This window comes from Panthera tigris, chromosome C2 (genome assembly GCF_018350195.1).
Source record: "Panthera tigris isolate Pti1 chromosome C2, P.tigris_Pti1_mat1.1, whole genome shotgun sequence".
In the NCBI taxonomy this organism is placed as follows: domain Eukaryota; kingdom Metazoa; phylum Chordata; class Mammalia; order Carnivora; family Felidae; genus Panthera; species Panthera tigris.
Window position 1 is genome coordinate 130,682,130 of NC_056668.1, and position 27,265 is coordinate 130,709,394.

Genomic DNA, 27,265 nt, shown 5'->3' on the forward strand with positions numbered 1-27,265 from the left:
ATGGGATAAGTGATATACAGTGTTCCAGAATAAAAGTGAAATTTTTTTGCTCTTTATTTTAGAAGGTTGTCAATTATGCCAACTGTTACAAAGGTGTCATGTAAACACAAATGTATGTGTATTATAATATCTGATTATCTCATATCTGACCCATTACATGCCTCAGAATGTTTCCTATTCAGATTCTATATCCTGGGATATATGCTGCTGCTCTATGTGCGTTTCCCTCTGCAAACACCCAGGACACCGAGTCTCTATTACATTGACAATAAGTGCGTTTCAGAAGGAGTAAGAAAACCCATTATTTACAGAGAAAACAGCTTCACAAAAACCAGAATTTCAAAGCAAAATGAGATTTTTCTCACATTAAGCCATGAAGTAAAAGTTTGAGTGCATAAGACTAAATAACTCTTAGTGCTAGAAGGAAAAAGAATTATATCGCAGCGTTGAAATAAAACCATATATTATGGGTAATGAGGCAGTACTCTCACCTTTCCTCAGTATTTTATGTCTTTAGCTTTTTTCCCCCTTCTTCAGACAGTGATGGGTGGACCTGAGATTAAAGTGCCATTATTTCAGGGCACTGAAGCACAACCACATAATGGTGACATCCCGAAATCCCAGGCACTTGCAGCCGGTCAAGCTTTTTCATTAACAATCTTGATACTGTTGGGCGAGAGTCTTTCCCTACTTCAGATTGTTGGTTTGCTTGGCACTTGGGGAGGTTTTCAAGGATAAGACAAGGTTGGAGCTGGCTCTGTGTAAAGCAGCCGTGAAGCTCTTATACAGAGAATTTCCAAGAAAAGATGAGAAAAAATGTTTTTTGGAGAAAAATACGGTAAAAATAAAGTAAGTTGATGCCATAATAGATGACTTTGTTCTATTTAGTTGTTTAATTCTTTTGTTTTCTACTCAGAGAAAATTAAAGTTTCGTTTTTATAGAAAAGTTTCTGCTGCACATGCACTTTCAAGTACAGAGAGTAGGGAAGCCTCTTTGGTCCTTCTCTGTGGTGATCTTGTGTCTGCTGAGGTGCCCTCCCAAGAATGGCTTGGCTGCTGCTTCTATAGCGTTTGCAGGTACCGATGCCTGAGAAGGTGGATCCTTTCCAAGTTAGACTGTGGAAATACAGGCCACAACGTATAGGAGAGCATTGCAGGAGAACAGTCATTGCTGCTGGGGTCCATGGCCATCAGGTGTCCTTACTTAACTCCTGAGAGGAATACACATTCTTTCAGAAGATCTTAATATTTAGTAATTGAGTTTTTACTGTGCAGACAGACTCTAAGGTGGCCCTCCACGATTTAAGTCTCCTTAGCTAAGGACGTTCACAACCTTGTATAATCTTCTTCCTTTGAGTGAAAATGAGACCTCTGATTGGCTTCTAACCAATAGGATATGGTAAAGGCCATGAGATGCCACGGTCATGATTCCATTATGTTATATAAGCCTTTGTCTTACTAGCAGATGTGCTCTAGAGACTGTTCTTGTTGACTTGATCAAATAAATGGCCACTTGGGAAGCACATGTGGCAAGGATCTACAGGCAGCCTCTATTAGTTGAGTGTGGCCTTCAGTCAATAACCAGCAGCAAGCCCTCTGCCTTAGCGGCCACAAGTAAGTAAATTCTGTCAACTTCCACTGGAAGTGGATTCTTCCCCAGTCGAGCTTCTAGATGAGACTGCAGCCTCACCTAACACCTTCAGTGCAGCTTGTGAGATCCTGAGCAGGGGACCTTAGTTAAGCTGTACATAGACTCCTGACCCAGAGAAACTGAGGTAAGAAACATATGTTGTTTTAATCCGCTGAGTCCACGGTGATTTGTTTTGCAACAATGGAAAACCAACACATTCACATATTTATTATATCTTCTGATCCGTAAGCTTAATTGTAAGCTTAGTAAACAATTGTATTCTTAGATAACAACACTTAAAGAATGGTTGACTGCTTTGAGTGAGCTCTGTAGAGTTTCAGGAGGTATAAGCGGTCTCTGTCAAAGTGGTTTCTTCCCCTACAATTTCTTAATGGTTATGAAAAAGCTGACATAATGGGACCTTGTCCTGTTTTGAACATGAAAGGGATATTTGTATCAAACTGTGAACCCAAAGGGAGTGCTGTAGGGAAAGGGAACAAATTCATTTGAGCCTTCCAGTTGTGGCCATTTCCAAACATTAATTGCACTTGTGTTGATTACTGCTTGTTGATTATTCAAATTCCTTCTAATTGGTTATCTATAGATGGACTCCGCCTCTTACACAAAAGGAATTTGGAAAAGGTAACAAGGCCTAGAATCAAGTTTGGGTAAGCAGCACATCCTACCAAAAGCAGAGTATATGACCTTGGGTAGTAGAGACAATCAGGTTAATATGGAAACTCTCAGAGGGATTTGTGTTCACTCTTCATCTATTTTCTAGTTATCTTTTTCCTCGGGTTGTCTGTTTTCCTTATCACTGGCACTTTTTGTTCTGTGATCTATTTGATCTCTTCCTTGAGGTTTCACTAGAGCTTTAACACTGACATTTGATATTTTGAACATTTTGCATCTCTTCAAATTTTTAAATATTTGACTAAGTAAAGAATTCTTCAGAATTATCAGGTATATGCAACTCTTTGAGTAATTACTGAGTAACTGCACATTTGGATTAGTAGAGCATTCTTATAAACACTGCAGTAACTTCAAAATGGAAGACACATCTTGACTTTAATATCACACGTAGAAAGTTCAGAACTCAGTTTTAAAAGATTAAGTAAAGAAATGCTCGGGAACCCATTCATTTCACATCTGTCACTTGCTAATGCCTACAGTTACTAATGACCTACTGTGGTTTTCATTGCATTTGCATGCCTGTGCATGCATTGTCCAGATTGATTATGTGAAGCCACTCCAGCTACACTTTAGGAGAAATCATGCCTAGCATTTCAGATAGAGAAATGACCAGCTTAGGGAGAGAATCAACTGTGCTTTCAAGATCACCATGAATAAGTAGTCTTTTAAAAAAATATTCACTGCCTGTCACCATAGATGAGCTGATGTGACTTGGGCCACCTGGACCATATCCCTTACCACAAAATCTTTTTAGCATTCAAGAAGATTCAAGACGGGCTATTTGTTCTCTGCTCCATAAGAAGGGAGTAAAAAGGCCTCAGCTGTGACATTCAGGAAAGAAAACCATGGTATCATCAGCAGGAAAAAATAACCTGTAGTCAGCCCACCATGTGTTAGCCACTGGAACTGCTGCCCCTATAGCTCGTTCATCTAGTCCAGAATCTTTTTTGTAGTTGATCACAATGATGCCATTCAGCACTAAATTGACAAAGAAATACATGTTAGCCAGAATTTCCTGTATTAACCAGATAATCTCTGCTGCCCAAATTCTTGTACTTTTCCTTCTGCAGGATGATGGGACATCAAAAACCTTTAGGATTGCTCCCCCAAATTTGTTTCCAAGCTTTTTCCTTCTTAAGTCCTTTTTAGGTGAGAAGTAGAGTCTGTCTATTGTTTGGTTGCATTTTATTTCCACAACCAGTCAATTCCTTACCTCTTCTCCACTTCTGTTCTTAACTCTCCTTCAGCTTAAAAGATTTTTCTTGTTGGTGGGAATGCAAGCTGGTAAAGCCACTCTGGAAAACAGTATGGAGGGTCCTCAAAAAACTAAAAATAGAACTACCCTATGACCCAGCAACTGCACTACTAGGCATTTATCCAAGGGATACAGGTGTGCTGTTTCAAAGGGACACATGCACCCCCATGTTTATAGCAGCACTATCAACAATAGCAAAAGTATGGAAAGAGCCCAAATGTCCATCAAGGGATGAATGGATAAAGAAGATGGGGTATATATATACAATGGAGTATTACTCGGCAATCAAAAAGAATGAAATCTTGCCATTTGCAACTACGTGGATGGAACTGGAGGGTATTATGCTAAGCGAAATGAGTCAGTCAGAGAAAGACAAATATCATATGACTTCACTCATATGAGGACTTTAAGAGACAAAACAGATGAACATAAGGGAAGGGAAACAAAAATAATATAAAAACAGGGAGGGGGACAAAACAAAAGAGACTCATAAATATGGAGAACAAACTGAGGGTTGCTGGAGGGGTTGTGGGAGGGGGGATGGGCTAAATGGGTAAGGGGTACTAAGGAATCTACTCCTGAAATCATTGCTTCACTATATACTAACTAATTTGGATGTAAATTTAAAAAAATAAAAAATAAAGTTAAATTATAAAAAAAAACAAAAATAAAAATAAAAGATCTTTGTCTCCTCTGGATACACAGTCACCTTTGCCCTTCCATATTAGAATGATTCCCTAGCTGGCTCCTTTCACTAGAGAGAACTTTGACCATAGGGCATATAGTGACTAATGCTTCATCTTCCTACCTGTACAGTCAGGTGATAGCCAATTCCTTCCCTTTCCCAACAAAGAAGGAAACGAGATTAGAGCTCAGCACTTGGGCTATTATTTCATAAAGAGTTCAGTGCTTCAGCACAATTGCCTGATCTTTATCATCACAATTCAATTTTCAGGATGCAGTGGAGAGAAAAAATATGTTCAAGTTATCTTTCTCTTTGTACAAGAACATCCAACAAGGGCCCCCTCCTCCCAATTCCCAGGAGAGAACAGCAGCCACTACAACTACTGAATGCCATCAGAAATATCAAGATGAGTCCCTTCAGTTTTGAGACTTGACAGCTTTGTGTTTTTTCAGTCACAGGGAGTTGACCTGACTTTTCTTCTTCTGATAGCTTTGCGCACAGCCCTGCAGAATAGCTTTTGCTTTGATTACCCAGTGAGTTACAGCCTTTCTCATTTGCTTCTCATATCTCGTTTTTCCAGAGTATAGGGAGCTCTCCTCTAACCCTGTTGCCTCAAAGCAATTTTCTTTACCATCTTACTGAAGTCCAAGTCCCATCGTCTTTATGTACTTTTGATTCTCCTGAACAATGCTTGTTTTCTTCTTTCCTTCCTTCCTTCCTTCCTTCCGCTCTTTCTCTCTCTGTCTCTCTCTCTCTTTCTTTCTTTTCTTCTGGCATCAGTATTTTCATCACCAGGTAGATTTCATATAATCACATAGAACTCTAATGCTGATTCTTTCACAGAGAAAAAAAGAGTGCTTTCTTCATCTCACATTTGCCTGGCTGGGCATTTTCAATTATTTTTGTGGATTACAGAGCTTTGTGGGGAGAGTTATCTTAAAATTCCTGATATGTTTGAAAAATAGTATGCCTACACTTAGATATAGAGAGATATGTTAAAGTTTCTCCCAGAAGCAAAGCTGAGAAAAAGATTGAGTGCACATAGTTTATTTGGGATAGTGGGCAATGTTGGCAGAAGAGTGTGTGTGTTTGTGTCCAGTAGGGAAGAAAAGGCAGGATATAAGGGGTACGGTATTAAGGCAGCTATCATAGTATGCAACTGAGGTTCAATCCTGTGGGAAAGTTGTGAAAGATGGTGTAAAATGCATACTTCACTGTGATCTTACTCAAGGGGCAAGGGAGCTGGGGTATTTACACATTCAAACCTGCCAAGTTATTGATTAAGGGATGCCCCTAATGCGTTACAAATTACCCAGGCACTTTGAGCCTGTCTTGCATGCAGGCAAAATGGGTTCCAGCAGCCCAAGGGCAGCCTTCTGACAAAGTTGTAGGCTCCAGCTGTTGGAGAGCAGACTGGTACACACAGAAGTGAGGAGATATGCAGGGAGCATTGGTGTATCCATTGTAGGGGACCGAAGGCCAGAGCTCGGAGGGCTTTGTTCATCCCATCACCTTGCTGATAATCAAGCAATCTGAAAGTCACAGTGGTGGTAGACTATGTTGTGATTCAAAAGTGCTCCAAAAACAAGAGGCTCCCATAAGCAGGTAATCAGTACAGTAGATATTTGCCATTTTTCTGGCCTCTCACCTCCCTCCCCCTGACCACCCAGCCTGATCTTTCCTACTTGGAGGGTTCTACATCATTAAGTGACTTGGTAAAATGATCTCACTCCAGAGCCCCAAAGGGCCAAATAAAATCTTCTTTCCTTGCCTCCTTGCAGCCAACGTCTAGGTAGGTGATCTGGTCTTACCCATTCAAAGATTCCTGCCTGGGACTTTCTCTGGTCAGTCTGGGCTGCTATAACAAAGAACCATAGACTAGGTAGCTTAGAAACAACAGATTTTTATTTCTCTGGAGGTTGAAAATCCAAAATCTAGGTGCCAGCATGCTTGAGTTCCAGTGAGAACTCTCTTCTGGGTTGCAGACTACCGTCCCTCTCATTGTATCCTCACATGGTGGGAAATGGGTGAGAGAGCTCTTAGGGTGCCTTTTATAAGGGCAGCAATCCCATGAGGCTCCACCTTCATGATCCAATCACCCACCAAAGACCTCATCTCCCAATACCATTATATTGGAAGTTAAAATTTTAGTATATGCATTTGGGGAAAGGGGACATAAACATTCAGTTCATTACAGACTTCTAATCCTCAGGGAGTAAAACAAAGATGCAGAAACTGTGGAGAATTGTTCTTGATGGTGCCGTTGGGATGCAGGAACAGAGGAGTCAGTGGTAGCAGCCTAACAGCAGTGGTACAAACAGAACCTGGATCCTCACCTCTCCTGCAGCCTGCACCGCCCCCACCCCGCCCCAATTTGAGCATGTGCCTCCAAGAAATTAATTTTCTGTTTCACTTCACAAGTGTTGGTTTCTATTGTCTGCAATTAAGAAAACTGGTCTTTAGAGAATGACAGAAGTTTAAATGCAGGCAATGTCCTGCTTTGTATAGAGAGCTTTTCTATGATCTGGAGAGGAGCTGAGAGAAATAAAGGCAATAGATGATAAGTGTTCAACCTTCAACAAGATCACGATCTAATTGGACAGATAAGAGTAAGGTCATGTGGAAAACGTGAAATATACACACTAATCTTGTTTCCGTGTGTTATCTTTTACTCAGTTATCTTTTATGTACTTGGGATCATTTATCCTCAGTAACTCTGTATGGGAGGCACAATTCCCTAGGTTTAAAAGAGGAAGAACCTGAGGCATGGAGGAGCTAAGTAATATTCCTATAATGCTACTCTTGGGACATGGACAAAATCGAGACTAAGATGCCATTGTGTCCTCTCTGTCACGTGCCTTTCCCTTTAGAGTTCTGTTTAGGAATAAATTGTTGTACACGGGCAAAGGTCTAGAGCAGGGGCTGGCAAACTATGGCTTACATCCAGCCAGCCAATTCTTTTGTAAATAATGCTTTATTGGAACATAGCCACACCCATTTGCTCATGTATTATCTAAGGCTGCTTTTGAGCTACTGTCAGCAACGTTGAGTAGTTGCAACACATACCACGTGGCCTGCCAGCCTAAAATATTTACTATCTTGCTCTTTGTAGAGAAAATTTGCCAACCCCTGGGCTAGGGCATAGTTACAAACAATTAGTTTCACTGAATTAAGCTTCTGAGAGTCCTCTACCTGGTGTCATTTGTTCTGTACTACTCTACAGACGTTAATGAGTACACAATGAACTGAAATCTAGTTACAAAGCATCATGTTAATATAATATTAACAACAACAACTGTCATTAGTGAGGACTCCCTGTGTTTAGGCTCTGTGATGAAAGCTTTTACTAACCTACTTCTACTAGACTGATTCCAAGTTCAAAGAGGTTAAGTAAATGGTTCAAGAGCAAAGGAGTGGCACGACTTCATTTATACCACACGTCTGTCTCCAGAGTCTGGGCTCTTAACCACCATGCTTTGCTGCACTGCCCTTTATCCATCATGAAGAATGAAAGCCAGGAAAAAGAAGGACCCCTCACGAACTTGACATGAATGGGATGGTGGATGTCAGATTGCCCAGAGCAAGTAAGTTTGTGATGGGCACTTTACCTCCCAAGTTGTCAAGGTAATTATCGGTGTCATTTTCTGTTTTCTCAATGAAACGTGTTGACAAACCACTCAGGGTAGCATTACTGTAGATACCTAACAAAGAAGAAATAGTAGCCAAAGCTTCTGGTCCTATTAACATTTGATTTTCAAGAGTTTCTGAATTTTGATATTTTCTGATTTTTTTTTTTTTTTTTTTTTTTTGAGAGAGAGAGGGAAAAAAAAGAGCATGAGCTGGGGAGGGGCAGAGGGAGAGAGAATGAGAAGGAGAATCTTAAGCAGGCTCCGTGCTCAGGAAAGAGCTTGATGTGGGGCTTGATCCCACCACCCTGAGATCACAGCCTGAACTGAAATCAAGAGTTGGGTGCTCAACTGACTGAACCACCCAACCACCCCGGTATTACTGGTATTTTGAGGTTTTATTTTATTTATTTTTGAGAGAGAGAGAGAAAGAGAGGGAATGCGAGTGGGGGAGGGGCAGAGAGAGACACAGAGAGAGAGAGAGAAAGGAGAAAAGAGAGAGCACCCCTCTGATATTTTGAATGACCAACCACCCAAGCCTTTACAACTTGAATAGTAAGATGGAGAGTATACCTGCTCTTCCCACACTAGCCCAGCAAAGGAGTGGCTCGTGAGTCCTCTTAAAGGGGGTTTAAAATAAGTCTGCCTTGTCTTGGAATAACATTAATTCAGTGTCCAACTTTGTTGGGAGCTTCCAGGTGATTTATGGAGTGATGCTAAGATCCTACCTAATTTCCTTGGTGTTAGCTCTCACCTGCTTCCTGGAGGTAGGTTACTCATGCTCCACCAGAAAGCTCAACCTTACTGACCCCAGGTCATCCAAGGATGCAAAAGGCTGAAAGCCCCACTGCAAAGCACATGCACTGGAGCTTGGCATCGGTTGCCCTCAGATTTTGGAATCCTGGGTCTGAACACAGAATTCCAATGTTAGTCTTCCAGCCCAACTTGTGGTCACTAGCCTGGGAACTCTCAAGGGCAGGGAGAACTTCTCATTCCTCTCAGCCTTGTTTGTGCCTAGCCTATTGCTGGGGACAGAGTATATGACCAGAAAAAGATTTAATAGACCACTGTATCAGCCTCAGGAGGAGCTGAATCAGAAGGACAACTGATAGTGTTTCCCTTTATTTATACATAAATTCCCCTGGGCCCACATGGGCTAGGGCTCAGGATGGACTTTAGCTCCTGAAATCCAGCCAGTGCTGTGGGATTCATTATCCTGTTCTGGTCTGGCCACAGCTCACATAACTGCCTGTCAACGGATTTTTGAGCATCACTCATTTAGAATTCTGATTCAGTGTCTTACCTACCCATTAGGACTCAACTCTTTCCCCTTGGATCTTCAGTGCTGACCATTGTCTGTTGGATGTGTGGGCCACCATGCTTTGCCCTTTGCTGCACTTCTCTGGTTGGTCCCAGGAGTAAGGCCATTTTATTTATTTATTTATTTATTTATTTATTTATTTATTTATATTGTTAAGTAATCTCTATGCCCAACATGGGGTTAAAACTCAGGACTCCAACATTAAGAGTTACATATTCTATCGATTGAACCAGCCAGGTGCTCCAAGGCTATTTCCTCTAAATGCCTGCCCAGCCATATGGTGTGTCTGGTAGGGCCATGTACCCAGAAAAATAACAAGATTACTAATAATATAATAAAACAACTACTCTTTTAGTAAGAGCTGCTATTTCATTTATAAGTAAGTATTATCATCCTCATTTTAAAGATGAGGAAACTGAGACTTAGAGAAAGAAAACAAACTTGTTCTAGATTATTCTATTAACTTTCTATTCCTGTGTAGCAAATTACCACAAACTTAGTGCCTGAAAATAATACACATTAATTATCTCAAAGTTCCTGTGGGAAGAGTCTGGGCAGGGTCTCACAAGGCTGCAATCAAGCTGTCAGATGGGCTATATTCTTGTCTAGATGCTTGACAGAGAAGAATCCACTTCCAAGCTCATTCACATTGTTGGCAAATTTCATTTCTTTGTAGCTGTGTGACTGAGGGCCCCGGCTTCTTACTGGCTGTCAGTTTAAGGCCACCCTTACTCAAGGCCACCGCTAGTTCTCTGACACATGGCCTGCTTTATAAACAATTCATACGGTTGTTTGTTTTTTAAGGATAGAAGAATAATCTCTCACCCCAGTGTGCTAAGATGGGGTCTTTTTTAAAAATTAATTAATTATTTATTTTTTTAATGTTTATTTTTATTTTTGACAGAGAGAGAGACAGATCATGAGCGGGGTAGGGGCAGAGAGAGAGGGAGACACAGAATCTGAAGCAGGCTCCGGGCTCTGAGCTGTCAGCACAGAGCCCGACGTGGGGCTCAAACTCACAGACTGCGAGATCATGACCTGAGCCGAAGTCGGACGCTCAACCAACTGAGCCACCCAGGTGCCCCAAGATGGGGTCTTATATAAGGTAACATAATCATGGGCGTGACATTACCTCTCTTTTGCTGTGTAATGTGACATAATTGCAACAGTGACATCGCATCCCATTTGCCATATTTAATAGGTTAGAAGTAAGTCCTAGATTTCACCTGCCCTCGAGGAGAGAGGATTATACGAGGGTGTGATTCATTGGTGGTCCCCTCAGGGTGTGTCTGCCACAGTCCCATAGCTGCTAAGTGGCAGATGAGGGGTCAGAGCCGTGCCACACTGCCTCCCTGGAGCCCCATGTTCCTTATTTTCTCATCTGACCCTGTTGCAGATGAAATTGTCCTGTCCTGCGAGTCTGAAGTTGTGAAGATTGGAGACACCTTTGACATTGTTCTCAAGGTCATGTCCACCACTTGTTGTTGTTGTTGTTAAATCTTTTAGTTTTTCAATATAAACCATCTTGGAGAGGGTTTGCAATAGGCCTGCTTGTTTTGGAATGTCATTTACGTAGCATTCAGTCCTGTTGGGAGATTGAGGGTAGTTTATGACAGTATGCAGTTTATGAGGGTAGTTTATGACTAGTGGAGCCCTTGGAACAAACCTGGGCAGGTATACTACATAAACTCACTACTATGTTCATGGGGCTGGGTTCTATTTCTCCCAAGGACTGCTTCTGTAAACACGCAAAGACTTCACAAATATCCAAAGAAGAAGAAAAAGACCTACTGCTTTTTTCAATTTAAATCAATTCAGAAGTATTCATATCTGGATGGAATTTAAATTCCTTTCTCAGTGACATGCAAAGGAGATATGAGAGCCGCAGCCTCCCTGAAGAGAATTGTCAATGCGTTAGACACTTTTCTCTCACAGTGTCCCATCACCCTTTTATTTCTGGGGAGGCAGACCCTGTCACCCATTGCACACGACAGCCTTATCATAGAGGCTGCCGTATATCCGTGGGTGAGCCTGATTTCTTGGCCCTCCTCTATTTTAACTTTCCCAACAGTGATACAGTGGAGATCTGATGTGGTGAGCAGACTCCACAGAGAGTTTTGTCTGCTGTTTATTAGTTTGTGAGGAAAGACAACTCTGCAGAAACATAAAGCGTATTCTATTCCAGTGTCTGAGATAGATTCTAAGTTCATTCAAACTCATAAAAAAAAAAAAAAGCTCAAAAAGGCAATAGCAACACAAGCTGGTCTTGATAGAAAATCAGGATCGCATACAATTTTTAAATATGCTAGTACATTGTTCAGTGCTTCCATCAATCATAGCAGAATAATGTCACAGTAAAGAAAGAGCACAGGGAAAAGCAAGGAGTTCGGCAGAACTGAATTTATGCAAGTGGTATAGAAACAGATACCCGCAGTGCATGCAAAGCTCAAGTCTTAAAACACATTGTGTATATAAGAGAAGACAAGATATCTACATTTTGCCACCTAAACTGTAAAAAATACATATCATTGACAAAAATGTATTGCCTTTTGAATTGCTTTTGAATTGGGGGAAATATTTAAACAAGTTAAGCCAAGGAAGTAAATGACAAAATAATATACAGTATCTTACAAAACTAGAAACTTCCATAAAGAAGGGGGATTGGAGACTACTTCATGGAAAGTTGCCATTATAATGACCTTATGCCATTCCTTTATGACACGGGCCACAGTCAGAAATTGTAGGAGTTCTTTTGGAGAGTGGCTCCTAATTCCTACAAAGTCCTTTGTTTTCTGAGCTTACTGGAGTCAGGATAGGGCTTGATGGCTCAGAGAGAGAAAGGGAGAGAGAAAGAGAGAGTGGGCAGAAGGAGGAAGGATGCAGATGTGGAGAAATTTAGGCCCACTATGGCTGGGCACCAGATGAAGGCTATTTGGAGGTGGAATCACCCTGTAACCTCACCCCATTGCTCCCCTGACCTGACACTAGAGAAAAGCTGAAAGTCAGAAGGAAAAAAGGTGAAATTGATAATTACTTGATTCCCTCAGGCTAACTTATGATACAATAGAAAATTAGGTTGAAGCAATGAAATTTAAATGTCTCATGTAAGTCTAGAGGAAGGAGATCCTAGAGCTGGGTCAGCATCTTAACATGAGTTAGCACTGAATTCTCTTGGCGTTCTCCTCCAGCTGCAAGATGGCGGCTGCTGTTCCAGCCATCACCTCCTCATGGGGTGCAGGGTGGAGGTGAGGGGGAAGGGATGCACAGAAGACAGTGAAAGAGGTGAGTCTCACATGATGGTGAGAAGAGCTGAAACACACAGAAGAACTGGAAATAGAATATCCTTTTTCAAATGGAGAGATTTAAAGAGGGCGAGAGGAAGGGAGGAGAGAAAGGGGGAGTAGTATACAAATTCTGGTGAAATGCTCTGATCTGTCCTTGATAGACCATTGTTTGGAGGAAGCAAAAGAAAAACCAATCACATGCAATTTCCTTCCAATTCAAAAATCTGGATTTATAAAAACTTGGAAATGGGCCAGCCTGAGACCAGAATGAGCTGACAGGATTGCAGTTAAGGCGTGTCATCAGAGCAATGAGTAAAAGCTACACAATGGCTCAATTCAAATGCTTTAAAAGTAAAAGGGATTTCACTCCCATTATCTAGGCTTTCAGTAGAACCAAAAATTTCAATTCACAAAGGCTCACAGTTTAATTCCACTCTGTGGTGCTTGTCAGAGTTTCCCTTCCCTGACATTTCTTTTCTTCTTCCTTGTTAGAGCAATACCATACTTTTCAGCCTGTTTTTTTTTTGTGTGTGTGTTTTGGGGGGGGGGGGGTTAGGGGGGGTGGGAGGGTTTTTTTGTTTTTTTTTTTAATTCTTTTTTTAGGTCTCAACTTTCTTTCCTCTCTAGTTCGGTGTTGATGCTGCCTCACTTTTCACGGAAACAAATTGTTTCGGTGTGAGTACAAATTTAGACCAATTCCCAGGAACCTTGTTTGTTGTCAGGAAAAGAATCCTGGCAGGCAGCTGTGGCTTTTAAAAAACTCTCCACGTGTTTGCGTATCAGAACTGACAGGCACAGGTGACAGCAGATGAGCTTTTAGAGACGTAGTATAGTGTGACGAATAAGAGCACAAACTCTGGACCCAGACTGTCAGGGTTTAACCCCCAACCCTAACACCTATCCCTTGGGTGATGTTGGAAGCTATGAAATTACAATGCCTCAGTTTTCTCATCTGTAAATAGGAGTGACGTTAATGGATACCTCATAATGTTATTGTGACAATTGAATGAGTTCACATCTCTAGAATCCAACTACTTACCATCTCCATTACTACCTATCAAGGTGTTGAGCCACCATCATCTGTTTATGGATTTCAGCCTCCTAACTAGTCTCCCCATCTCTACCCTTGTCCTACCACACCAAGGTCTATTTCCCAACACAGCAGATAGACTTATCATTGTCTGATGTAAGTCAAATGTAATGTTACGCTTTCGCTCTCTATCCTGCAAGAGCTGCCCGTCTCCCTTACCAAAAAGACAGTCTCCACAGTGGCCTAAAAGACCCTACATGAGCTGGTCTCTCATTACCTCTCTGACCTCACTTCCTATGAGTCTTCCCTTCCCTTACTCTGTTCCAGCCACACCGGTCTCCTCTAGTTCCTTGCACATACCAGCTGCTCTCCTGCCTTATTGGTTTGCTTTGGCTGTTCCCTCTGCCAGAATGTTCTTCTTTCAGATATCTTCATGGCGCGGTCCATTACCTTTTTCTCAATAGCTTTATTCAGGTAAAATTTGCATACCATAAAATTCACCTGTTTTAAATACACACTTCAATGGTTTAAAGTATATTTACAGAGTGGTGTGACCGTCACCCCAATCCATTTTAGAACATTTTCATCACCTCAAAAAGGAATCCTGTGGACTTTAGCTATCATTCTATTTCCCCATCCATCCCATCTTAACACAACCTTTAATCCACTCTCTGTGTCTGTATATTTGCCTACTTTGACACATCATGTAAGTAGAATCATGCAATATGTGGCCTTTTGTGATTGGTTTCTTTCACCTTGCATGTTTTCAAGGTTCATCTATATTGTAGCATGTAAGAATACTTTATCCCTCTTTATTGCTGAATGCTATTCCATCATGTGGATAGAGCACATTTTATTGACTAGTTAGTTCGTGGACACTTTGACTGTTATGGCTAATGCTATTAGGAACCCCATGCACAGGTCTATGTGTGGACATATGTTTTTAATTGTCTTTGGTATATACCTAGGAAAGGAATTACGAGGTCATATGGTAATTCTATATTGAACCATTTGAGAAACTGCCCAGTTGTTCCCCAGAGTGGCTGCATCATTTTACATTCCTACCAGCAGTGTATGGGGGTTCCAATTTCTTATCTCCAACACTAATTGTTATTTGATTCTAGCCATCCTAGTGGGTATGAAGTAGTATCTCATTGTGGTTTTGAATTTCATTTCCTGAATGACCAGTGGTATTAAACATCTTTTCATGCACTTCTTGGCCATTTATATTCCTTCTTTGGAGAAATCCCTGTTCCAGTCCTTTCTTGATTTTTAATTGTGTGATTTTTTTCTTGTTATTGAATTGTAAAAGTTGTTTACATATCATGGATACAAGTCTCTAATCAGATATATGGTTCTCAGAGATACATAATTTGCAAGTATTTTCTTCCAATCTATGCACTGAGTTTATTGTTTACTGTGTCCCTTTGCTAAAACATAACCTCCACAAAGCCAGGTTTCTGTTTTGTCCCATGATGTATCCCCAGTACCTAGAACAGTGTATGGAACATAGCCATTGTTCAAAACATATTTTTTGGATGAATATATTAATGCGTTTTCAAATAGCAATTGTTTATGAGTTGTTGTTTTCCTACATGGAGAAAGCAATTCAAACTGTAGTGCTGAAATCATCCTGTGAGTCAGATGTAGAGGCCCTTGCCGAACAGGCTCCTAAGCTGTTTGAGTACTTTTTTCACATACTTTTAAGAGCTTTGTTTTTCATCGTTTATAAAATAAAGAAAATAAGATCCCAGTATTTACTTCATAGGTGCCATGACAATGGAGTGAAATAATGTATGTGACATGTGATTCAAACTTGATAGAAGTCTATTTCTCCCTCATGTAATAGTCTGGTACAATCAGGTCTCTTCTGTTCCATGAGGTAGGCTCAGGCATCGTGTTTCTTCCATCTTGTTCTTCCTCTACCTCTTAAAGTGTTGCCCTTTATATTATGAAGCTATTGCTGCATAACAAACTACTCCAAAACTTAATGACTCAACACAATATTTATTTATTTATTTATTTATTTATTTATTTATTTATTCAGTCAGTCAGTCAGTCACTGATTTATTATTTATTTATGCTCTTGGTTCTTAAGGTCTGCAGTTTAGTTTGTGCTCAGGTGGATGGTTCTTCTACTGGTCTCATTTGGGATCACTCACGTAGATATAGTCATCTGGTGGCTTGACTGAGGCTGGATAGTTTAAGATAGCCTACTCATGTGCCGGCTGTTAACTGGGCATCTCTCTCCATGTGGTCTCTCACTGTCCAGGAGACTAACTCAGACATCTTTACATGACAGTCACAGTGTTCCAAGAAAGAAAAAGTAGACATTGCATGGCACTTTTAGCAGAGTTCTAGACTTAGAACGCTGCTGTTATTGTCACTTTCCCCATTCTATTTGCTAGATAAACTAGAAGGGTGGAGAAAGAGACTTCACCTTTTGGTGGAAGGAATGGCAAGGTCACATTGCAGAGAGACATATGTGTATAGATGGGATGAATTTGTGGCTATTGCAGTCTACCACATTTCCTCCCCTGTTTGATTGAAGCTATCCCTTGAGTATCATATTTGTATCTCAATAGCTCACATGTAATTGCCAGAAGTGAGTCCTGTGGCTACCTTAAGTCGCCCTAGACCTACTGAATCAGGAACCCTAGGGGTGGGGGTTAGCAATGTGTATTTTAACATCAGGTGATTCAGTTGCACCCCAGTTTGAGAACCATGCTCGGTTGCATACTGTGGTGCTGGGCCCGAGTCCCTTCATTAGGGCCAATGCAGCAATTCTCAAGCTGCAGGAAATCTTCACTGTTGACATAGCTGTGTTCCTCACTGGGAATTGCCCTCACCTTCAGGTACCTGCCTTGCCCAAAGTTATACCCTCCACCAGCACATAGTCCATGGCCAATGACTAGTTGATATAAGGATATAGAAGCCCAACCTCTTATCCCATATTGGGACAATTCTTTTTTTTTTTTTTTAATGTTTATTTATTTTTGAGAGAGAGAGTGAGGTTCAGAGAGAGAGAGAAACAGGGTATAAAGCGAGCTCCTCACTGACAGCAGAGAGCCTGACGCAGGGCTCGAACTGACAAACTGTGAGATCATGACCTGGTCCGAAGTCAGATGCTCAACTGACTGAGCCACCCAGGCACCTCCCACATTGGGACAATTCTAAAGAGCTTTCTCAGCTCGGAGCTCTCTGTGGATCAGCTGAAGCCTCAGTTGTGACCACATTGCAAGTCAGCTTCTTTCTTTGTCCAGTCCTACTCTCTTTACTGCCTTATAGATCTAGCTCTGAAGAGCACCTCCAATATAGCTTTTACACACAACCATCCATCTCAGAGCCTATTTCCAGGGAACTAATCCAAGACATATTTAAAATAACATATGCACCAGGATTTATAACAGTAGAAAATCAGAAACAAATGCCCACAGTAGAGGACTGCAGTCTGTGAAGAGAATTATCAGTGGACATGGAAAGATCTCTGAAAAAATAATGATGATAAAAAAGTGTATAGCACTTGCTATGTACTGGGCACTGTTCTAAGGTCTTTATGCATACGTGCTGTTACTGTGCTTAGGTGAAGAAGAGTAGAGAACAAATCAAGGAAGAATCTCCCAGGTATATGAAATAGCATATCTGAAGGTCCAGGGGCAAGAGAGGACTTGAAATATTTAAAAAATTAAATGTATATATTTTATACGTGATGATAAAATGTTATATATTATGTCATATGTAATGGTTTATATGTATAATTTGTAATATATATTATAATAGAATTATGTAGTACTAGTGGAGAAAAGACCAGAGATAAGACCAGAGAGTTAAGATGGAACTGGGATGAGGATGTAGCCTGACTGGAGCCCAGAGGCCACTTAAGAGGTTGTTACTCTGGTCCCAGTAATAATAGTAATAATAGTATATTAGTATAATAGTATAATAGTATAATGTAATATATTAATATAATATAATAAGATAATATAATAATATAATAGTATAATAATAGTATAATAGTAATAATAGATATGGGGAACAAATTCATGAGATAAAGTTAATCCAGTTCAGTAACTTGGGTCAGATGGAGGAGGAGGAAGAGAGGCAGATTTGGGTTTTTTGTATGTTAGCACTGGGATACTGTCAGGAATTGGGTTTGATTATATTAAACTGGGGATCCCTAATAGACATCCAAGTGAAGATGTCAAGTAGACAGTTGGGTATGAATTTTGAATTCAGTCTGAACTGGAGATTGAGTTGACAGTGTATACATGTTATTTAAAGGCATGAGATTAGATGAGCTCGTTTAGGAAATTAGTGTTGGTCGAGAAGGCTTCCCTTCTGATCAGCCTGAGGACTGACAGATCAGTCCTGCATATATACATATATATATATTAATTAACAAATACAGATGAATAGATGAAACTCTGTGAGACACCTATCTTTAAGGGGAAGATGGAAGAGAAGGAACATAGCAAAAGTGATGAAATAGGAGCATGGAGAAAATGAGAATAGCAGGAGAGAAGTAACCTGGAAATCCAGAAAGGCAAATGTTTAAAGGTGCCCAATGGCTACAGAGAATTGTAAACTGGGCCCTTGGGCTTGCCACTTAGGAGGTCATGAGTGACCTCAACAACAGCAGTTTTGGGCAGTAGAGCCCAGATTGTGATGGATTGAATAGTGGAAGTGGGGAAGGAAGGTACCAAGTGAGGAAGGAAGGAGGGTGGAAGGGAGAGGAAAAAGGAAAACTGAGTAGGGTGTGTGTGACAAGAAGTCATTTAGAAAGAGATATATAGTATTCAATGACAAATTCCCCGTCTAAAATAATGACTACTAAGATCATAACTATATGACTTTGAACAAGTTATTTAACCTCTACTTCATCTAGTGGTTGTATTACATACTTTAATATATTATGAAATACCCATAAGAATGACCCATAATAGTGTCTAAGCACACAAAAATGGAAATTCTTAAAATAAAATAGAAGCTATCATTATTATTTTTAGCATTAAGTAACTATCATGAAACGCCACACTCTCATAAGACAGGAAGTAAGCCTGAACATGAAGTAGCATTTAAAAAAAAATTTCATTAGTACCAAAAACACATAGACAAATTAAATAAAGATTAGACAAGAGCCACAGGGGTGAGAATTCATGTCCTTATTACTTGTTATTTGTCATCCTAATTACTATCAATATTGTTTAACAGGTAGCCTGATCTCTTAGGAATCAGGGTGACTGAATTTCTGACTGAAAGTGAAATAAAAGTTCACCCCTGAGAGGTGTTATTTCTTTCGGCTCCAAAGAACCACCTGGTGCTATGAAAACAGTTAATTGGATTTTTCCATCTCCCTCAAAAAAGCTTCTAAAAGAGCTCATTTTCTTTTCATACAGGAACATTTTATTCACAAAAATCTTGTTTTAGTATCATGTAGCCAAGTCTATAAGAAGAGTTTGGTACTCCTTCTATTGGATCCCCGTGCGCCATTTTGACCAAATCAATACAAATGATTATTGAATGACTTTTGTTTGTTGGGTGGGAGGGGAAATGTTTTCAAGAAAGTCAATACAGGGCATCTGGATAGCTCAGTCAGTTAAGCAATGGGCTTGGGTCATGATCTCGTGGTTCATGGGATTGAGTCCCACGTCAGACTCTGGGCTGTCAGCTTGGACCTTGGGGTTCTCTCTCTCTTTTTCTTTCTGCCCCCTTGCCCTCCCCACCCCTCCCCGCTTCCTCACCTTCATGTGTGTTGCACATGCACGTGTGCACATGCATTCTCTCTCCTCAAAATAGATAAATAAACATTTTAAGAAAAGTCAATACAGATTTTTTTTTTGCCTCAAAAGTAATAAATGTTAAGGGAATTTATGGTTCTGTGTATTACAGACCTACTCAGAAAAATCAGTTATAAGACCTATATCTTAAAAAAAAAAAAAAGACCTGTATCTAAAGGTATAAATTTACTTTTTCTTAACTGTAAATTTTGTGTAATATAAATACAGATTAAGAATTTTTAATAAGGAGTGCCTGGGTGGCTCAATTGGTAGAGCAGCTGATTCTTGATTTTAGCTCAGGCTCAGGTCATAGTCCCAAGGTCATGGGATTAAAACCCGAGTTGGGCTCCGTGCTGAGCATAGAGCCTGCTTGGGATTCTCTCTCTCTGCCGCTGCCCTTCTCCCCCATTCATGTGCTCTCTCTATCTCTCTAAAATAAAAAAAATTTAAAAAGTTAAAAAAAAGAATTTTTAATGAAAATTTAGCATCTGAATTGAGACGTGTTGTAAGTATAAAACATACAGCATTTTGAAGTCTTGTTATGAAAAGAATATGTAATATCTCAATAATATTTCATATTCATTACATGTTGAAATGATAATCTTTTGGATATGTGGGGCTAAATAAAAAATATTTTTAAAATTAATTTCACCCATTTATTTTTAATTTTTGTTAAGGTGGCTGCTGGAAATGTTTTAATTACATATGTAGCCTGGAGTATCTATATATACATATAGATATATGTACGTATATATATAGATATATATACGTACATATATCTATATGTATATATATACACATATAGATATATGTACGTATATATGTGTGTATATATATCTATATATATACATATATATACATATATATATATATATACACACACACAGACACATTCCAAGCTTCATTAAAATCTATCAAAACTACTGAAGAGTATATAAAAACAGGCTGCCTATTATTTTATTTCAAGATAGTGGACTTTAAAGTTATTGTGCTAATCTTTTACTAATAGCTAATTTTTTATTAGTATTGGAGAGCAAGAATTCTTGTTTGCTCAAAGGTCCTTTTAGCTGGATTAAGAATCAAATTGACACCACATCGATTAACAGGAGAAAATCCAATTTAATAGGCTTACACATAGGGAATCCACATAGACATGGAAATTCCAAAAACAGGCGAAATGAGGTATACATGTCATTCTAAACTAAGAAGAAGGGGTAGGGGTCTGGGATTTCAGAGGAAAGGAATGTGGTACCTTCCAATTAGATAGGGCCTGGTGGCAAGGACAATGAAAGAATTCACCTAACGTAGAACAAAGGAGATAGAAGTTTATTGAATACACCACAAGGGAGCATCAGGCAGGACAGTAAAGGAGAGAATGTCTGCTAAGAGGCAGTTTGAGGGGCTGTAAGTATAGGCTGGGTGGAGTGAGGAAGGATGGGAATGTATGGAATTTTCCCTTTTTTGGTAACTGTGCCTGTTTGTAAGGAGCCCATTTGTTAGCTAGGGCTTATGGCCATTTCAAGGTGTGTCCCTTAATGAAACTCTTTGCATTCAGCTTAGTCACTGTTGGCCCTTTTGCCTTATACAAGTTTCCATTCCTCGAGCCTGTTGCCTAAATGTGACCTCTAACAAGGAATGAACTTTATAGAATGATAAGATGTTTGGTAATTAGATGTTTGCCCTACCATACAAGGGGGTTATTCAGATAAAATTTATCTCTGCCAATAACCCTTATTCTGGGAAAGACTCTCAATTTAGAGTCCTCTATGTAGTTAAGGGAGAGGCAAAAATCTCTCTTGAGCCCACAGGGTCTCAAATGCTTTGGCTCAAAATAATCCACATGCCAAAGTGACACATTCTGTGGGGATCCTGAGGGATCCTACTGAAGGGTTAGTAGTGACTGAATCAGGCACACTTAAAAATAATTGTAGTGAAATATTTGGAAATTTGCCTGAGAAAATATCAAAGTACAGAGAACGTTTTATTTAAGGTGCAATTCATGGCAGCTTCATTAGTAATCAGGAAAAATTGAATATACAACAATAAAAGGTGGTTAAGTCTTAGAAATTATATTAATATCATGAAATTATTAAAAATACTTGTGATGCTCATAGCAATAGGTAAAATGTTTATCACCCAGTGTTAAATGTATAATGCAGTGTACAAAATTTGTATTTGTATTAAAATTAGGACAAAATTTAAATTATATATATAGGGAGAGAGACATGAATTAGAGAGGAACCTGAAAAAAGAAAAATAATTGATTTGTTAATCTAGTGGAAATGTTTTTGTGCCTCCTTAACAAAATGGGGACATTGTTTTGTATAATTATTATATAATAAACATTATAATTGTTATATTACAAACATATAATTCATTATAATGTTTGTGTAATAAATAGGTACAAAGTAAATCAGAAAAATATGTTAGAGTGAGTGGAAACATGTAAACATTTCTTTTAGCAATTGAAAATATTTCCATTAAATCACAATATTTGGATTAAATTAATTGGGTATTGCCATGTAATTCAGGATAAAGCTTCCTTTTCTTCTAAAACTGTATCAAGGTTGGGGCGCCTGGATGGCTCAGTCGGTTGAGCATCCGACTTTGGCTCAGGTCATGAACTTGCGGTCCGTTGAGTTCGAGCCTCGCATCGGGCTCTGTGCTGACAGCTCAGAGCCTGGAGCCTGCTTCCGATTCTGTGTCTCCCTCTCTCTGCCCCTCTCCCACTCATGTTTTGTCTCTCTCTCCCTGTCAAAAATAAACTTTAAAAAAAAATCATAAAACTGAATCAAGGCTAAGTGTTCTTCTCAAGGTCACATGACCCAAGCAGATCCTATTGCCTATATATCCTGTTGGTGGTTTTAGAAAAAAAAGAGATCACAAAGGTGTTTGGAAATTTAATGCTTTGATTGTCAGAAGGAAGACTGGGTTGAGACTGTCAGTGACATTTGCAAATGTGTGAAAGGCAGTATTCCACCCAGAGAGAGAGGAAAAAGAATATCACCGTGAAGATAATTTTGTGCTAATATTGGGTGACAGCACCATGATGCTTCCTTCTCTTTTCCTGACCAGATTTTTCATTTTTCTTGTTCCAGTTCATTCTGACAATGATGTGCAGCCTAATTACTTTTTTTGGCATGGCTTTAATTGAGGCCCTTTATCCCTTAAACTCAACATTACATAATTGTTTGCATTTTTTTAACTTTTAACCCCTTCCAATAAGTGCTTAGTCAGTGAATTTCTACTGATTTTGAAAGCAAAAGTTGTTCATTTTCCTATATTTTGAAATTTAAAGCAACCTTGTCTAAAATCAGTTAATCGACAAGACTTGAAGTAGAGTTATAAAAATGTTATTAGCATATGCAAATCATTAATCATTTCTATATTATAATCCATTTGACCCACATCACTTCATAAACTTGGCTTTAGAGGAGAATTAAGTGATTGGGGGGGCACAATCTGAATACTGAAGAAGGATAGTTTGTTTTAATATATTAACCTTGAAATGATTCCCAAGTGACAGGCTTACGGGTGCTGATATTTATTCTTTCCTTAAATTAACATAATGTGCAGGAATCATTTTTATGCACCAATTATACTCGGATTACTCGAGCTAGACTATTAGTATTTTAGAGGCAGTTTGGCTTGTTGAAAATAAAGCAGGCCTTGGAATCCGAGAATCCTGGGTTCTAATCCAATCTCTGCTATGTCATGCTTGGGGGCAATTTACTTAACCTCTCTGAATTTCAGTTTTCTCATCTTTAAAATATGGGTAATATCACACATCTTATCACATTATTGTAAGCATTAAATTCGCTAAAGAATGAAGAACACAAAGTCTACTGGTGCATGATAGGTTCTCAATGAACAGTAGCTACAGTGAGCACTGGGCTCCACTGAGATTGTTACTCCACTTTAACAAGACATTCTGAAACGCTGAAGAGCACCCAGAGAAGAGAAATAAAAATCTTAAAGGAGAAAAATAGGTAATTCTCAGGCAAGTTTTAAGAAATAAAAGGAATTCAAACTATTTGAAATGGGTGTATGACAGTTGCAGGCATTATCTAATAGCTCTCTTCAAATACATGAAGGCGTGTGATGAGAGGAAAAGAAGGGGTTCGTGTCTTTCCAGCTCCATCCTGAATAAAAGAAAAATAAATTAGCTTAAATTGCAACAAGTAATTGAAGCTCAACAAAATGACTACCATTTTAACTGTGAAATGTTAGAGAACCATTTCTAGGAGAGATTTCAGAATTTCTGGGGTGGAGATGGGTGATTGCCTACACAGTGTCCATACCTACCCCTTTCTTTTTTAATTTTTTAAATGTTTATTTGTTTTGAGAGAGAGAGAGAGCACAAGTGAGAGGAGGGGCAGAGAGAGAGAGAGAGAGAGAGAGAGGAAAGAGAATCCCAAGCAGGCTCCACACTGTCAGCAAAGAGCCCAACACAGGGCTCGAATTCACAAACCATGAGATCATGACCTGAGCAGAAATCAAGAGTCAGACGCTCAACCGAGCCACCCAGGCACCCCTACCCCTTTCTTAACAGTACCCAGATTCTCCTTTGCTTATGTATTCATCCTTCATGCAGCCCAAGAGTTTGGGGAAGGGAAGCTCCCTCTTCCCCTAGTTCTAGTGGAGGGTTTGTGGTTGTCTTAGGTTAATGAACACATCCATTACCCAAGTGGTCATGGTAGTTACGATGCTCAATCAGAATAAATTTCAAGACTCTGGCTTGTGTTGCTGGGAAGTAAGTTCTCTTTTTGTTTTTATTTTATCTTAAAAAAATGTTTTTTAACATTTTATTTTATTTTTTGAGAGACAGAGAGAGACAGAGCGTGAGCAGGGGAGGGGCAGAGAGAGAGGGAGACACAGAATCCAAAGCAGGCTCCAGGCTCTGAGCTGTCAGCACAGAGCCCAATGTGGGGCTTGAACCCATGGATTCGAGATCATGACCTGAGCCGAAGTTGGATGGTCAACCAACTTAGCCACCCAGGCACCCCAAATTCTGTTTTTCTTTATTTATTTATTAAAAAAAATTTTTTTAATGTTTATTTCTTTTTGAGAGAGACAGAGACAGAATGCAAGTGGGTTAGGGGCAGAGAGAGAGGGAGACACAGAATCGGAAGCAGGCTCCAGGCTCTGAGCTGTCAGCACAGATCCTGACGTGGGGCTTGAACTCACCAGCCGTGAGATCATGACCTGAACCGAAGTCGGACGCCCAACCGACTGAGCCACCCAGGTGCCCCCCAAGTTCTCTTTTTAAAGAAGGGCATTGTGATGTTCAGATGTGAAGCCTGATACTGTGGTAACCATTTCAGGATTATGAGAGAAGCCAGCCTAAAGGAGAAAGAATGGAGAGACACCAGAAGAAATTAGGACTTTGATGATATTGCAGAGCTGATCAATCAAACCAACGGTTGTCCACCTGACCTTTGGACTGGTCATGTACATGAGCCCAAATCCTTCGTTGTTTAAGTGGTTTTCTCTAATTGCAACAGAGAATGTCCTAATGAGACACACATCTATTCTGAAGTTTTATCTCATTTCAAGTATGTTTGTGTTTCTTCTCCCTACAAATGGATTACAAACATTCTCAGAAGTAGCATTTTTGAGTTCTGTTTATTTTGGATCTCCTTCAACACCTAATATCATGACCTTTGTGCAATAGACCCTCTAGAAATGTTTGTTTACTGAGGATCGTGGCTGACTGCCCCATCTTCAAATCATATTGTGTCCTATAAGTCTCAGCAGGGACACAGATTGGTTTTGAGGTTATTTTCAAATCTTTTTCCCACGCTGGGCTATCACTGCCATTATCTTTCAGACTGGGAAAACGGTTTCAGTGAACAAATTTACTACCTTTTATTTAGCTCTCTGCCACTCCAGTGTTAGCCAGAACCTAGACTGGCTGGGAAAAAAATTAAAGCTTTTTGGGGAGTTCTACTAAAACCATCACAGCAGTTATAGCTCATTTTAAGGGTGTGCTAAATATCTATAGAAATAAAACTTGCAACTCCCAGAACTCTTGGAAAATTAATATTTTAATTCAACTTTATGCATGGCTTGCTATTGCAGTATTGCATATAACAGAAAAACTGAACCATTAACTAATTCTCTTTCAAATAGCTTGTGATGTTAGCATTTGAAATATGTCTATGGTATGAAAAATTATGTGTGGTAAAAACATGATTAGCATAGTCCATCACATGGCCATGGACTTCAAAATCAGTGCTGGGTGAATATCAAATTCTGATCCTATGTATGATCCTACAATGTCCTGCTATTCCTAGATGTTTGAGCATCCCTGTGATTGTTCTGTTCCTTCCAACCAGTCTTCTGAACAAACTAAAGCCATGGGAAGACTTCCTTTTTGTCCTCCCAAATGAAAGAAAGCTCATGACCAAAAGCTTTTGTAATTAATTCATGCACATACGTAATAATAATCTAGCTCTTTTCATTTCTCTGAATTTACTTTGGCATAACAAAAGCCATCTCCATCCTTTCCCACTGAAAAAGACAAATACAATTGAAATCACATTTCCATTTTTTCTCTGACTGGGAGGCACATGTAATTCTAGGTGGAGGTTGAAGGACTCAGAACAGATTATATAGAAAATATCCTGGTTTGTTAGACTCATGGCATTAATAGAATTGAAGTTCTTTGTTTTTGCACAGAATAAATAAAGAGCAAGGGCTGACAAAGTGTAGGCTTATTGCCAAGTTCCTGACCTTTTAAAGACTCTCAAAGACTCGGAATGTGTTCTCAACCTAGTGAAGTTTCAAGGCCACAGAGAAAAATGAAACTATCAAATCTGACTGATTTTTTTTGTCAGAATGTCCGTAATCCCTTTCTGATGGCATCCAACAGCCTTTGGTAAGATACTATACCAATTCTGTTCTTAAGCATTTTTCCAAGCATCCCATTTGTAATGGCTTGCCTGTTTTCCTGGCCACGTAGCCCCTCCCCTTATACCATTTGCAGCCTCCACCCTAAAGAACTGTTGACATTTACATCATGTTTACCATATATGAGCCACTCTTCTAGCCACTTTGCATATATTAGCTCAATTCTCCTAATAACTCTATGAAGTACATAGTATTATTAGACCCAATTCACAGATGGGGAAACTGATGCACTAGGTCATACAGCTAGCAAGTAGCAGAACCAGGATTTGAACCGACACTGACTAGCTCTGGGGGTCTATACTTTTAACCACTGTGCTCCACAGTCTCAAAGCTGACCTCAGGGTTTGAGATCAAACTGACCAGCAAATAGGAAAAAATTATAGGGCCACATTAGTAACCTGTCAGGCCTGTAGCTCAGACTTGATCTGTGTGGCTCGGACCTCAGTTTCCGACACCTCTCATTTCTCCCAAGCCATAGTCCCTGCCCAGTATGGCTAATCCTTTGGAACTAACATTTTGGGTGGAATCCCTAAAACCTGAGAGCTGCCTGATCCTAGCTTGCTAAGCACTCTTTGCTTCCTTATCGGCTTCTGCCTGTTGCCCATCACAGACCTCTCTGTGCCTGGCGTGGCCCAATCTTGGTCCAGTTTGTTAGCTCTTTGCCCTTTCCAGCACTGGCAGGACAGCTCTCTGGACTTCTTTCATGCCTCTGTTGGCACTGTCTTGACATCTCACTGTCATTGTTTATGACCTTTGTCACCCTCAGAACTCACCTGCCAGCCTCAGTTCTGACCCTTCCTGCTCTTTCCCACTTCTCTTCATGAGAGGGTCTTTGTCCTCACCCCTCCCCAAACTTTCCTGTCTCCATTTTTCCACCTTTTTTATGAACCACACCTTTTTATGTCTTCTCTCCATTTTGCTTATTCTCCCAACTCTTCACAATATCAACTTCTTTGGTTTCTCCTGTAAACATCCAATTTTCTCTTTGTATATTCGCTTCTAATTCTCTGTCTTAATTTTCACATGCTCTTCTCCTATTACTCTCTGATTCT

The 27,265-nt window shown here is 39.8% G+C and overlaps 1 protein-coding gene across 3 annotated transcripts in view; it reads left to right on the top strand.

Annotated features, from left to right (window-relative positions):
- PIK3R4 (phosphoinositide-3-kinase regulatory subunit 4) overlaps positions 1-27,265 on the top strand; it is a 199,451-nt gene that overhangs the window by 55,116 nt on the left and 117,070 nt on the right. The window lies entirely within an intron of this gene.